The sequence below is a fragment of the Capsella rubella genome, unplaced genomic scaffold, assembly GCF_000375325.1.
Source record: "Capsella rubella cultivar Monte Gargano unplaced genomic scaffold, Caprub1_0 scaffold_5, whole genome shotgun sequence".
NCBI lineage: Eukaryota > Viridiplantae > Streptophyta > Magnoliopsida > Brassicales > Brassicaceae > Capsella > Capsella rubella.
In genome coordinates this window covers 930,398-943,043 of record NW_006238919.1, presented here as the reverse complement: position 1 = coordinate 943,043, position 12,646 = coordinate 930,398, and the positions used below count along the sequence as shown (strand labels likewise).

At 32.1% G+C, this 12,646-nt stretch overlaps 1 long non-coding RNA gene across 1 annotated transcript; it reads right to left on the bottom strand.

Annotated features, from left to right (window-relative positions):
• Positions 1 to 10,366: 10,366 nt before the first annotated feature.
• Positions 10,367 to 12,414, bottom strand: LOC111830525. Its single transcript, XR_002833937.1, has 2 exons — positions 12,202 to 12,414; positions 10,367 to 10,681 (listed from the first exon to the last, which is right to left on the bottom strand). It is a non-coding gene; the product is annotated as an uncharacterized LOC111830525 (long non-coding RNA).
• Between the last annotated feature and the right edge of the window lie 232 nt (positions 12,415 to 12,646).

The following is a 12,646-nucleotide window of genomic DNA, read 5'->3' as shown; positions in this document are numbered from 1 at the left end:
TTTCAAAATTCTACTCTAAGATGACACTTGGCATAAGACAAAGTTTAATCCTAATTCTTCGAAAATCGAACGTTCTTCGTCAATTGATAGACTCTCCATCTTCATCAGTTATCCCAACTCCAAAATAAAGTCTTCCTTCCTCCTAAAATCTCTCTTTTAAGCTGTATATGTCTCTTCCTCTTCAGTTCTCTCTTTCTTTCTTCCCGTAAGAAAAAGATCCTATGATTCACACCTTTGATCTTTAATCTCCTCTCAAGCTCTCCTTTTGTTATTCTGCTACAATTTTTTATGAGATCGAGATCTGCAAATCTGTTCTACAAGTGTTGTTACCACGACCTCCTCATCACACATCCCTCTCAACTGACTCAGATTGGAGTTTCGTATAGAAGATGGTTGTTGATAATACAAGGTTTAGGGTTTTCACGTTTTAGCAACGATTGAGTTTTTCTTTTAAAGTATATGATTATTTTTTTCAACAAATCTTACCCTATCACACATCTCTTGGCTGGGTTTGAAATTTAAGAGTCAAGGAGTCAGAGATGGAATAATTGGAGTGCCTTTTTACAGCTCTGATAATAGGATCTTCAGTGGAAACCTGCGATTTACTCTTCCTTGATATTATCACAGAATTTATTGCTTACAGCACATAAGAGCTTTACCATCATGAAGCATTGATGATCAGCAATGAGATCAACGTGGTAAGGTACCTTTGTTTTGTTCCGTTGTTTCCGTTCCATTTTCAGTGTGATTGGAATTTCCAGACTTTGTCACTTTTGTAAACAATAAAAATGTAGTCTTTTAAAACTCTTGACAAACTCTAGATGATTTCTAACAAGCAATGACAAATTATATGATGGTAACACTTTCTCTGTTTTTTTTTTTAAAACCAAACAAAATATAAAAAAATTCTCAGATTTAGCTCTTACGCTTCATCTAAGTTGGTAAAAGTTATAGTCTAAGTAAAAAAAAACTATGTAGATGTACATAATTATATACTACAAGAAAAACAGGAAATTACTATGACAGTTTGGGTAAAAATATGGTAGGAAACAAACATTTCTTTCGAATTCCTTTAAAAAAAAATGGTAGGAAATCGCCCGTAGGAAATCGAGGATAGAAAGATATTGGTAGGAAATTTCCTACCAAAATCGTGTCGAAGGAAACTGTAAAGGTAATCTTGAAGGAAAAGTGAATGATATTTCTGACGCGTTTTCTACCATTAGTGAGAAGGAAAGAAAAACGTTTCCTTCTAATTTCCTACCAAAACATTGCCTTTACCTACCAAAATTTCGCCTTTACCTACAAAACTTTACCTGAAGGTATTTGGTAGGAAATTTTCCTACCAATTTCCAACCGCGCTTTTTTTTACACTATTTGTTTCCCTTTCCTTCCAGATTTCCTACGAAGGTAATATTTATATGAATTTGATAGGAAATTTTCCTACAACTTTCACACACGCATTTTCGTAGTAAACTCGCTTATGCTTTCCTACCGTTGCTGTTTTTGTAATAAATGCGAAGTATTTTAGTAGAAAATATTTCCTTCCAAATATTTTGTAGGAATTTTTGTAGGAAATAAACATGTTTTCTTTGCTCGATTATTTACAGTTCTGTTACTTGGAAGAATTACTATCCAATGTCGAGTTTCGTCATCTCTCACCGTTGGAAGTTGCTAAAAAATATATGTTAATATGATGGTGAGATAGAATTATTAATTGTCATGTATAAGGTACTTCTCCGCTATAAATTGCTTCAGCCTATTTTTAAAAATTATTAAGTTTGCTTCTAACTAAACTTTCAAATTTTCAAAGCTTCATGAATGAGACGGGCGATTTTTCAGCGGAGTATCTGCAGAGGATGGAATAGCAACTACGGCTAGAGACCATATATTTCATAATTTCAATGTAAGTGTTCTCCAATAACATATTAAATCATGTAGGTTTCGAAAAACACTGACTGGTTCATTAGAAAACATAATGAAACTATTTGCATATAAATTAAGCCTCAGAAACAGTTATTGGACTTGCCTTTTCCTGTTGCCCTGTATCATTAGTTCAAAGACTTTGGTTCGTTCCATTTGTATCCGTTTTAAGTATTTGTCGGGGTTATGGTGATTGGTAGGCGCCGAAACGAGGTTGATAGTAAAAGCCAAGTTTTTAATTAATGAAGATCAATGTAACTTTAAGTCAAAGTGTGAAAGGAACTTTTTCATTTATTTTCTTATGTTCTTATCTATGTTTCATTTTATATACTTATTTCATGAACTACCTATTTAAGAGCTGATTTCATTAACTACCTATTTAAGAGCTGATATTGTAAATGTAAATAAATAAAATGATGAACATACAAGGTTTATTATGGTAGTGTGAGACGTGCAATCCGTTATTTAGAGAACATTGGTCGACCAAAATTTTACGTATCTCAAATAACTAATGGGCTTTAGTTCTTATGCTATTTTCCATTTTGATGTTTTGGAGAAATATACGGTTAAACTGATTAGATTATATGACTTTTTCCCAAAATTTTAACATAATAACCAAGAACTAATAATGTTTATCTAGCACCACCAGCAACAGCAAGACGTGTACACTTTGTTTCCAACCAAGGAATAATAACGTTGGGGGTTTTAATAACACATTCATACTAACATATAAGTTCAATTGTTAATAACACAAAAATATATCAACTACCAAATATGTAAGACCGGGCGAAGCCCGAATTATCCTCTAGTATAACTCAAAAACTGACAACACAAAAACAATAAACATGTTTTAGGGTTTCAAGTATGGATGTATATTTTTAACATGTTTTTTTACGTAAGCCTATTTGCCTTTTATTTTTAGGTTTTACTAATATTTTAGGTTTTTATAAATAAATTTCGATTATGATTGTAATATTTCATTTTTTTTTGATTTTAGTTAAATAAGGGATATTCAGAAAATTGAAAGCTATGAGTATTTTTTATTAAGAATAAAACCGTAATTAGTTTCTGAGAGCGAACGTGAGCTTGTTTGACTACTCTTTTAATAATTTAGATTAGAAAAAGAAACAAAATCAACGAATCAAAGTTTTTATATGTAAATGGAAAAGATGGCATAATCACCGGAGAAAGCCACCACACAGTAAAAAGAAGAAGTTCACCAAATAAAAGAGTTATCACATCTAAAGAAAACAAAACCCTAGAGGACACAATTACGCAAACCTGGATTGGATGATACAGAAAATGAAGCTCTAATCATACAAAGGCCCACAAAGAAAATGAAAGAAAATAGTTGATGATGATTTGTCGTTTAGTATATATTTTTTATCAGTATTCTTAAAAAAAACAAAATCTATTCATGTAACGCAATCACTATTTTAAACTTACAATAATATACAGAAATTGTAGTTTATAAAATTGATTTCTTATACTTATAATCATTTTCTTAGATTAAAATGTTTAAATTAATATTAATCTATGATCACATTATCACAAACATTCTATATACCATAAATTATTAAATTTAAATTTTCACTTCTCGCAAGGTAATTAACCACGCGGGTGTTTCCTAGTATACTGTGAAACATTCTATAAGTTTATATCGCATACGGAGCATGATTCAGTCCCAGGGATTTCGTCTTTTGGTATTTCCCTGCAAAAATACCAGGTTTATTCAAGGGCCAAGTGGTTGGTAAATAACTAAATATCGATCTAACAACAACAGTCTTTTTTTTTTCTTTGTTTATTTCCATTTATTTTATACAGTCCTTGAAAATTGCAGAAGAAAGAAAATATATGTGTATACATACACTAAATAATATTATATATTACTATGAGTTATATTTTATAACAAATAACGCGTTATTTTGTTGTTTTCTCCCTCAATCTCTATGCCTCTCTCTTTCTCTCCTGTTCTTTTCTTTTTCTCTGTTTTTTTTGTCTTATGAAAAACGACAAACTCGTTGGTAAGCAATATCTATATGTGTATTAATTGTTTTAAAGGATTTTTTTAGCACCCTTCTTTTTCTCTTTCTTCAATTTTTTCTTTTTCTTATTAATTTAACTACGAAACAAACCCCTAAAGTGGAGTGTTTTGAACTAGATATGTGTGTAATCAACTCTGTTTTGATTTGATGATTATTAGGGAAACTAGATTATATTAATCTTTTTTTTCTTAAACCCGGAAAAGGTCTCTCTTTTATAATTTTTACTATCCGAAAAATATACCTTGTTACTCTCTTAGTTGTCATATATATTGTCGTGGTGTAGATTATGACTATCTCAAATGAAATTAGTAAAGATAGCTTCTTACGTACTGGATATAAAGCTTCGTAGTAAACTTCGTAGTGAGCTTCGTAGTAAGCTTATAAGTTCGTTAAACTTTTTTTTATTTTTTTTGGTTAGTTCTGTTACGCCGTGCATATAACGTAAAAAGAATGACATCTAGGCCATCGTTCGGAACTCTCGTACCTACCACATCCAATGGTTAGACTATGGGTATCTTTAATCACTTTTTAACATAAATTTAATATATTTTTTTGTAAAGAGAGACGACTTTAGTTAAATTCACTCTCTCTCGTACCACATATTATAACCTATATTCACTTTCTCTCGTTCCGAACGATGGCCTAACAAACAGACAAGCTAGCATTTCTGAATTCAAAAAACTTGGGATAAGTTAGATATGTATCACAACAAAAGAAACAAGATCATAAGAAAAAACACAAGAATCAACAGTTAAAACCAAAAAAACTTGGAATTTTTCATTGACATTCAAAATCTAATTTTAATACGCATGTTCTTACCTGGAGGTGCTCTAAAAGTCTTGAGAATCTGATAACACTTACCTTAATGATTTACTATGGTTCAGAACTGTTTTTAGACTAATCAGGTTGTTGCTTTCACCTTCATAGTGTTAAAACTTGTCCAAGTAGTAAACTGCTTACAGTTAATTTGTCCCTGTGTCTGTAAATTTTGCTTTCACCTTCATAGTATTATTTGTGTGTAAAATGTTTCACTTCTATCACACCAAACTAGGAATCTAAATCCCTAATCGTGAAAGGATATAACTTTTTTACCAAAAACTAATATGTCTTCATTGAAATGGTCAACTAGGTTTTTTCTTAAACAACGTTTGTTTAACTTAATTTTCAGAAATTCCATTCGTTAATCAAATTAGTTTCTAAAGAGAATTTTTTAGAAGAACAAATCAAATATAGTAAAGCAATTAATATGAAAATGTATTAGCCTCTGATATTCTCATATATATCATGTGACCGAGCTTTTGATACATTCCCTTTGTTCTACTTTTGCGTGAAACATATACATCTACGACAAAACCAACTTTTCAATAGAAAACCGTATTATTTAGGAAAATAAGATGAAACATAGTTGACCAAGCTAAAAACAACATGTCGTTGAATCTTATAACGGAGTAATTAACAACATGTCATTGTACATACTTTTTAAAGAGATTAAAATGCAAACCATTCATAAAACATGTTGTTAATAGACTAACATTTGTTAATTGCTCTGTTATCGGATTTAACGACATGTTGGTTTTGGCCTGGTCAATTCTGTTTTATGTTTTAATTTGCAAGTCAATGTATATATACGGTTTAAATGTACTGCGTGAAAGTTCATGGTTTAATTGGCGTAAATGACTGAGTTGATGATTTAATGGCATGTTTCCCTTGTTCAAATAAAACGGAAACTGAAGACAAACTTAAATTTATTTGCAATTGTTGTTTTTCTTTACTGTCCGGACCGAATGAATGAACTTTTCTTGTAAGATGAGTTAATCTAAGAAAACCATAATTAATAACCTTACCTTTACCTTTCATCTTCTTTCGTTTGTCTGGGACAATGATTTGTTTTCACTGAGCAGATCTATAGAAAACAGTTAATTTTTATTTTTTTTGAAAACAATTAAACTTGTCAAAAACAATACACAAGTCTTGAGAAAGACAAATCGAAATCCGTTCATCTCCTCTGTCTCTTGCAATAGTCATCTTCTTGATGTTTTTTTGAGTCTTCAACTGTTGACGATTAGATGTCGTGACTGTGGGTTTCTTGATTGTGGACTGAAAGAGGAGCAAGTGACAATGTCTCAACCCCACGAGTTAAAGTAAACTACGTTTGACTACGTTTGACGAGGATAAAGTCTTTCTCAAAAAAAAACAAAACTTTGCCGCAATGTTTTTAAACCCGACCCGGATAGTGAATCGGACTAGCTTTAGGGTAATCGGGTCATCGGATTAACCGGGTTCGACCACGGGTTAATTAATTAAAATTAATTTATATATTAGATATTTATATGAATATAAAAATATAAAAGATCTTAGCATATTTAAAAAAATATAAGTTCAATAATAAAATGACTAAAAATTTTAAATCTAGAAAAAGTATAAAAAAAACAAAACACACTAATAAAACATCACAAATCAAAAAATAAACAATTAGCAATATATATTTAACATCTAATAACTCATTGATCAAATTTTTCTTTAAAATTTCAATTAAAATATATAACCTATGTTTGTTTAAATCTTTATCTATTTTTCTTGTTTTTTTAGGTGTTTAGCTAGCTAGCTACATAAACAATTAACAATTAAACATATAATCATTACAACTTAACAATTTCAAATTTTAAGAAAATTAGCTGCATTGATGACAATACGAACAACCTTGCGATTTGCAATCAGTCGTAGCAATCAGACGTACAGCAGAAGATATAAGAAATCTAATTTTTAAAATGCAATTAAATTTCAGAATCTAGTTTTAAGAATAAAGAACAACAACAAGACATAAAACTGCTATTGTACTCTCTAAGGATAAGCTCATGGAAACAAATTAGTACTAGTATGACCATGAAGATTATCAAAATAAATTTAAGAACACAATTTTAATTTCTTTTCTTTGGTAGCAATAAGGAAAATTCTGAAATTTTTGTTATGTAGATATATAAGAAAAAATATTACAAGAGATAAAAAGGCTTTGACAAGTTTTTTAATTAAAAGAAAAAAGAAAAAAAAATTGGAAACAACGTTGGAATAATTTCTTGAAAAAGGGATTGGAATGTAATTTTATGAATTTTGGTTGCGTTTCCATTCAATTCTTTTATGTTCGATTTCGATTTTGGTTTTTTTTTTTTGTTTAGTTAAACAGCGGCTCTTTCTTCGAAAGTCTTCGATAGTTTTATATTTGTGACGAACCTACCATGTCATCATCATCATATTCCAAGATCTCCTCTTTTAATAAAGGAATACCAAATTTTTTTTTTTTTTTTATAAATAGACTAATAGAGAGTGAAAAAAAGGAAAGAAAGAGAGAGAGAGAGCTCTGCGATTCATCTCAGAAACCTTCTAATGAAGATTGGTTCATCGCAGAAAGACCAGGAAGCTTGCGAAGATGGGGTAATCAAGGTACGTTTCCTTCCTTTAGTAATTCGAACTCCTTGGGTTCTACATAAGAATATGAGACTTTTGAATATCTTTCCATCGATATTTGATGATTCATCACTTCTCTTCTTACTCTAGCTACTATGAAACATTGTCTCTTCACTTCCTCTTCTTCTTCCTTTCCATCGATATTGATGGATCATCATATATAGTAATCTCTTCTCTTCTTCCTTTTTCGTGGCTTTTCTTCTCTTCCATTGATGATGGACCATCTCCTCCACCACTCGAACTACGAATTGCAAACCCTGATCATGATAGGATCATACTTGACCCCTTTATATAGATTAAACCACCATCGGTCTCTTAGATGTACACTTCCGAGACGATGACCACTCTTAGCGTGAACATTATTGTTTTAAAAATTGAATCTAGCGCCTGCACCAATTCATGAACACTAGATTTAAACAGTGATTTAAAAATTATAAGTTATATAAAAGATTATTTTAATAAAACCAAGAAAAAAACTGATAAGCCATTCATAAGAACTGATATTTAGGCCACTGTGTATGTATGTATAAATACTTCGCTCTTCTATTGAATACAACACATATTACATCTAGTCCTAATATTATAAGTATCCAGACACTTCTAAACTTACTAACAAGTTTTCTCTTTAAGTTATTTGATGACAATATGTGTTAGACAAATAAAAAGATCTTCAGAAAAACGTGATAGAGAAGAAACTCTTCGACTCTTTATACATGCTTCGAAAAACGATAAACCAGTAAAATAAAATTTTGAAAATCCTCTAAATTTGAGTTTTTTGTGGTTGTGTAGTGACGAGTCAAGAATCTCGATTCGTATCCGAGTTTTTAAGTTTTATAGAAGTTGTGGCCTAGTTTTTTCATGCTTCTCCCAAAGCTTGTACGTGATGTGATTGAGTTGTTTTGATTCTCTTTTAGCTGAAAAAGAACTTTATGTCTAGGGATGAAGGATGATGTGAGAATTCCGGTGAATGAAAAAAAAAGATTTCTGTACGTGTGATCTTTTGGATCCAAACACGTTGTTCAGTGACAATAATAACCCTAATGTGCAGCCACTAACCGATGATGAGTTTACTTCTAGTTTGACTCATGTTTAACCTAGTGAAATCTGATTCTGTGTCTGAAAATAAGACATCCATATACACCAAGAGGTCTAATAAGAAACTATATGTGTATTTTAGAATCTCCTCTTCAATCTTCGGCCTAACATTTTGCCCTATCCAAATGGAAAAATTATGCCCTAATTTAAGGGATTTTAGCAGATCTAAAACTTAAAAAAACAATATTTTAACGATTGACTACACTAAGTCACTAACCATCAAAAGTGATATTCACTGTATTTTATGTATTACTGATATTTGTGACCCGATTGCATAATAAAAAGTTTAGGGGTTAGTTTATGAAATATTGAGCTGACAAATTACTATCTTTGTAGGGTTTAGTTTTCCAACCTACCTCCACCACCACTGCCATCATCACCACCACCATCATCCCACCCTCAGCCACCCCCATCACCCACTACACACCACCAGCCACCATCGCTGGCTCACTACCATCAAATCCGGCCACCGATCACCACCACCTCCGACCATTATCACATTTGACCACCACCCACCTTCGGTCACCATCACCAGCTCTAGCTACCACCGGTCTCCGACCACCACCAACCTCCAACCACCACCGTCGGACACCACCGGCCTCTGGCCACCACCACCCATCACCATACCATCACAACACCAAAAAGGTAATTTTCTCTACCTCTTCTATTTTTAAATTTTTTCAAATAGTATGATATATTCTTCATCTGCTTTTTTTGTTTTAATTAGTTGGCAAATTGACCCATAATTTAGTTTACTATTATTATATGGAGTATAATTTATCATTATAAAAACAAATTTAACTAAGACACTCCATTTCTATCACTGAAGCATCACTATCGGTGAGCCATTCAAAACAAGGGTCTTCCTTCTTTTTTAATAAAATTTAAACATAGTTATTTGTCTGATGACACATTAGTAAAAGGTATTTTGAAGATTGCCTTTAAAAGTTTGTGGGCAGACACTCACTTTTTTCTCTTTCTTGGCTTTTCAATTTATTTTGTTTGTTTATTAACTGAGACACTCATCTCCATCGGTGGATGGAGATGGTCTTATCATCAAGGGTTTCTCAATGAGTTTCAAACAATCAAAACATTGTAAGAAAATGAAATTGTAGGAAACAGAAGTGAGAACCTTTAGAGACTCTTGAATCTTGACACACTTGTTTTTTTTTTTGAGTAGTTCAATTTATGCTTTAGAATTAAGGTTTAATTAAAATAACTCAATTATATAAAATTATTAGTATTTTATTGTTTAAAAACTCAAAATGAGTCTCAAAATTATTAAGGTATCATGTATTGGCCTTTAAAGATAATGATGATGTGATTTCCTCTATAGGTAACATTGGCGAGGAACATGACCGTAGGTTGCATTATCTTGCTGCTAATCACTTCCAGCATCATAGATAAGGCCGCCAAAGTTTCACTGAGATCTTGCCGCCGCTCAACAAATTACAAGTCCCCATCACCGCGTTTTGACGATGAGTCTTTTCGCTCATCCAGTGATGGTCAAACGAACTCGAATTTGACGCCGTCGCCTGTTTCATATCCCACGACGGTCTCCCCGGGTAAAGTCCCTCAAGTGTTCTTTAATTTCCGGGGAGATCAACTACGGAAAAACTTTGTTAGCCACCTCCGCGATGCCTTCCAGAGGTCCAAGATTAAATCCTTCATTGACGAAGACGAGAAGAGAGGCGAAGACGTAAACAAACTATTTGTCAGAATCGAAGAGTCGAGCATTGCACTAGCCATCTTGTCTACAAGGTTTTTATACTAAATATTATTTCACGTTCTCAGTGTGATCATGTTAATTATTTAATTAGTAACTAATGCATAAAGAAAAGACATAAAATTCAAGAATCATAATAATTGTATTAATTATAGGTATTCAGAGTCAGCATGGTGCTTGGACGAACTAGTAAAGATGATGGAATTAAAGGGAAAAAACAAGCTCATAGTCATACCAATCTTCTACAAGGTGGAGCCAGAAGATGTTGGAAACCCGACACATGGCACTGAGTTTGGTAAAAACTTCTGGACGCTCGCGGAAACCTCTAGTGGAAAACAGATTAAGGAATGGAAAGAAGCATTGAAGTCCATCAGCACTAAGGCAGGTGTGTGTTCAAGCCAGGAGAGGTACTTCCCCTTGCTTTTTATACGCTCTATAGTAAAAAAATATATTGCATCTGCGGTAAGATGGGTTTGTCTTTAAGCTATAAGCGATAAGTGATAAGATGGGTTTGATGGATTAAAGTATATTATATTTGGCAGCTCTGAATCCGATTTCATCAAAGAAATTACTCTGGAAGTTAGCAAAGTAATTAGACACAAGGATATAAAAAAGAAAAGTGAGTTAACGACAAGCACGCAATCGAGGATTCAGTTCCGGCTAGGAATACACACAAGCAGCACATTGTTCCACATATCTTTCACTAACACACAAATTCATACTTCACAATCTCGTCAAGCCTAACCCATTTTTCCCCATATATGTCGTTAATTTTGTTAAATTAGTTTCTGAGTTTGTTTCTCCGGAATATTGTTTGCTGAAAGTGATGAAGTCAGCATATACATCGTAATTATGTTTAGTGAACATTTTCATTTCGTTGATGTTTATTTGCTTCTGCTTCTTTAATTGTCTTAATAAATTTCATTTGTCAATTGTTTATCTTTTCGTTATTCAATATATAATTCTCATCTATAGCTGTTCATGATTTGTTCGTGCTTTAAGAGAAACCAAATACTATTAGACCGAAGAGTATTTAAGTATTGGATTTTGATGAGTTTTGGACTAGTTTTTGACTTTTGTTTCGATTTTGTTTCGGCCAATATTTTTATTAACCGGTTGGTTTTTTGGAGGACCAAGCTTGTACCCCTTTTAACGTCCCTAATATTGGTGGACCAATGCGAAATTGGATCCCTAATGAATATACAATCCCAAATGAATTCCTTGTTACTACTATCTTAAGCTTTTTTTGTATATTTTACAAACTCTTTCATTATTACTAGTTAATAATATTCAAATGCACAAAAAAAATAACCGACTCGGTAAAGATCAGTGGTTGCATGTGTTTAAATTACATATTTCATACTATTTAAAATCATATTTTCATACTAGTATTAGGTTTTTGTGTTTGGGTATTTGGGTATTTGGATAAGTTCAGTTCAGTTTTATTCGGTTCTAATTCTAGAGTTTGGAGTCTCATTCGGATATTTTTATAAATTTAGGTTCGGTTTTCGATTCAGTTCTTCTATGTTCTATTTTCAATTTGGTAGTTTTGATTCTATAAATTTAATTGATGATAATAAATTGTTGAGTTTGGATGTATTATACCTTTTTATAAGTTTGTAACTTTTTGTGGTCGAAACTTTTGTTATCTTAGCTAATGGGATAATTGTAGATTTTAAAAAATTTCAAGTTATAAATTTTAAATTTTATTGATATATTTCATAAATAACTGGAAATGACATATAAATTTTTTTCAATGTCTAGTCTACTTTAATTTACCTTGCGCGTTAACGATATAACAAATAGATATTTGAATTAACTATATACCAGAAATTGTAGCCGGAGTTTAAAATATATTGAGAAGGTTGGGATGAATCATGGCAAACTAAAAACTACGTTTGCAAACCAAGAAAAAATATTTATTCACATGGTAACATGATAAAAAAAATGTACCTGTATGAATGAAGTGACGCTGCTTTGAATACGTAATTAGTCCACCTGACCTTCAACAATGAAGAGACCTGACCACTTTAGGGCTCCAATGAAGATGTAGCCAGCATCGTGGATGGTTTTCACGACCAACGTCTCTGTTTTTTTATGTGATGTTAAAACAGAGGCAATAGTGTTTGAGTTTGATGAAAAGATGAGGTTTTTGTGAGGCTGCAATTGTAAACTCAGCTTTCAAATTTGACGGCCACGAGGAAGAAGACGACGCAGAATTTTTGTATTGGTCTCTTTTGGGCCGAATAGTATTGGGCCAGTTTCACAAAAGCAGGACAAACTTAACTTCGATAGGTATATAGAAAGTCCAAGCTTTCAATCTTAGGGTTAGTACTTTTTTTTTTTCTTTTTATAAGTCTTGAGAATCTGATAATAGTTACCTTAATGATTTACTATG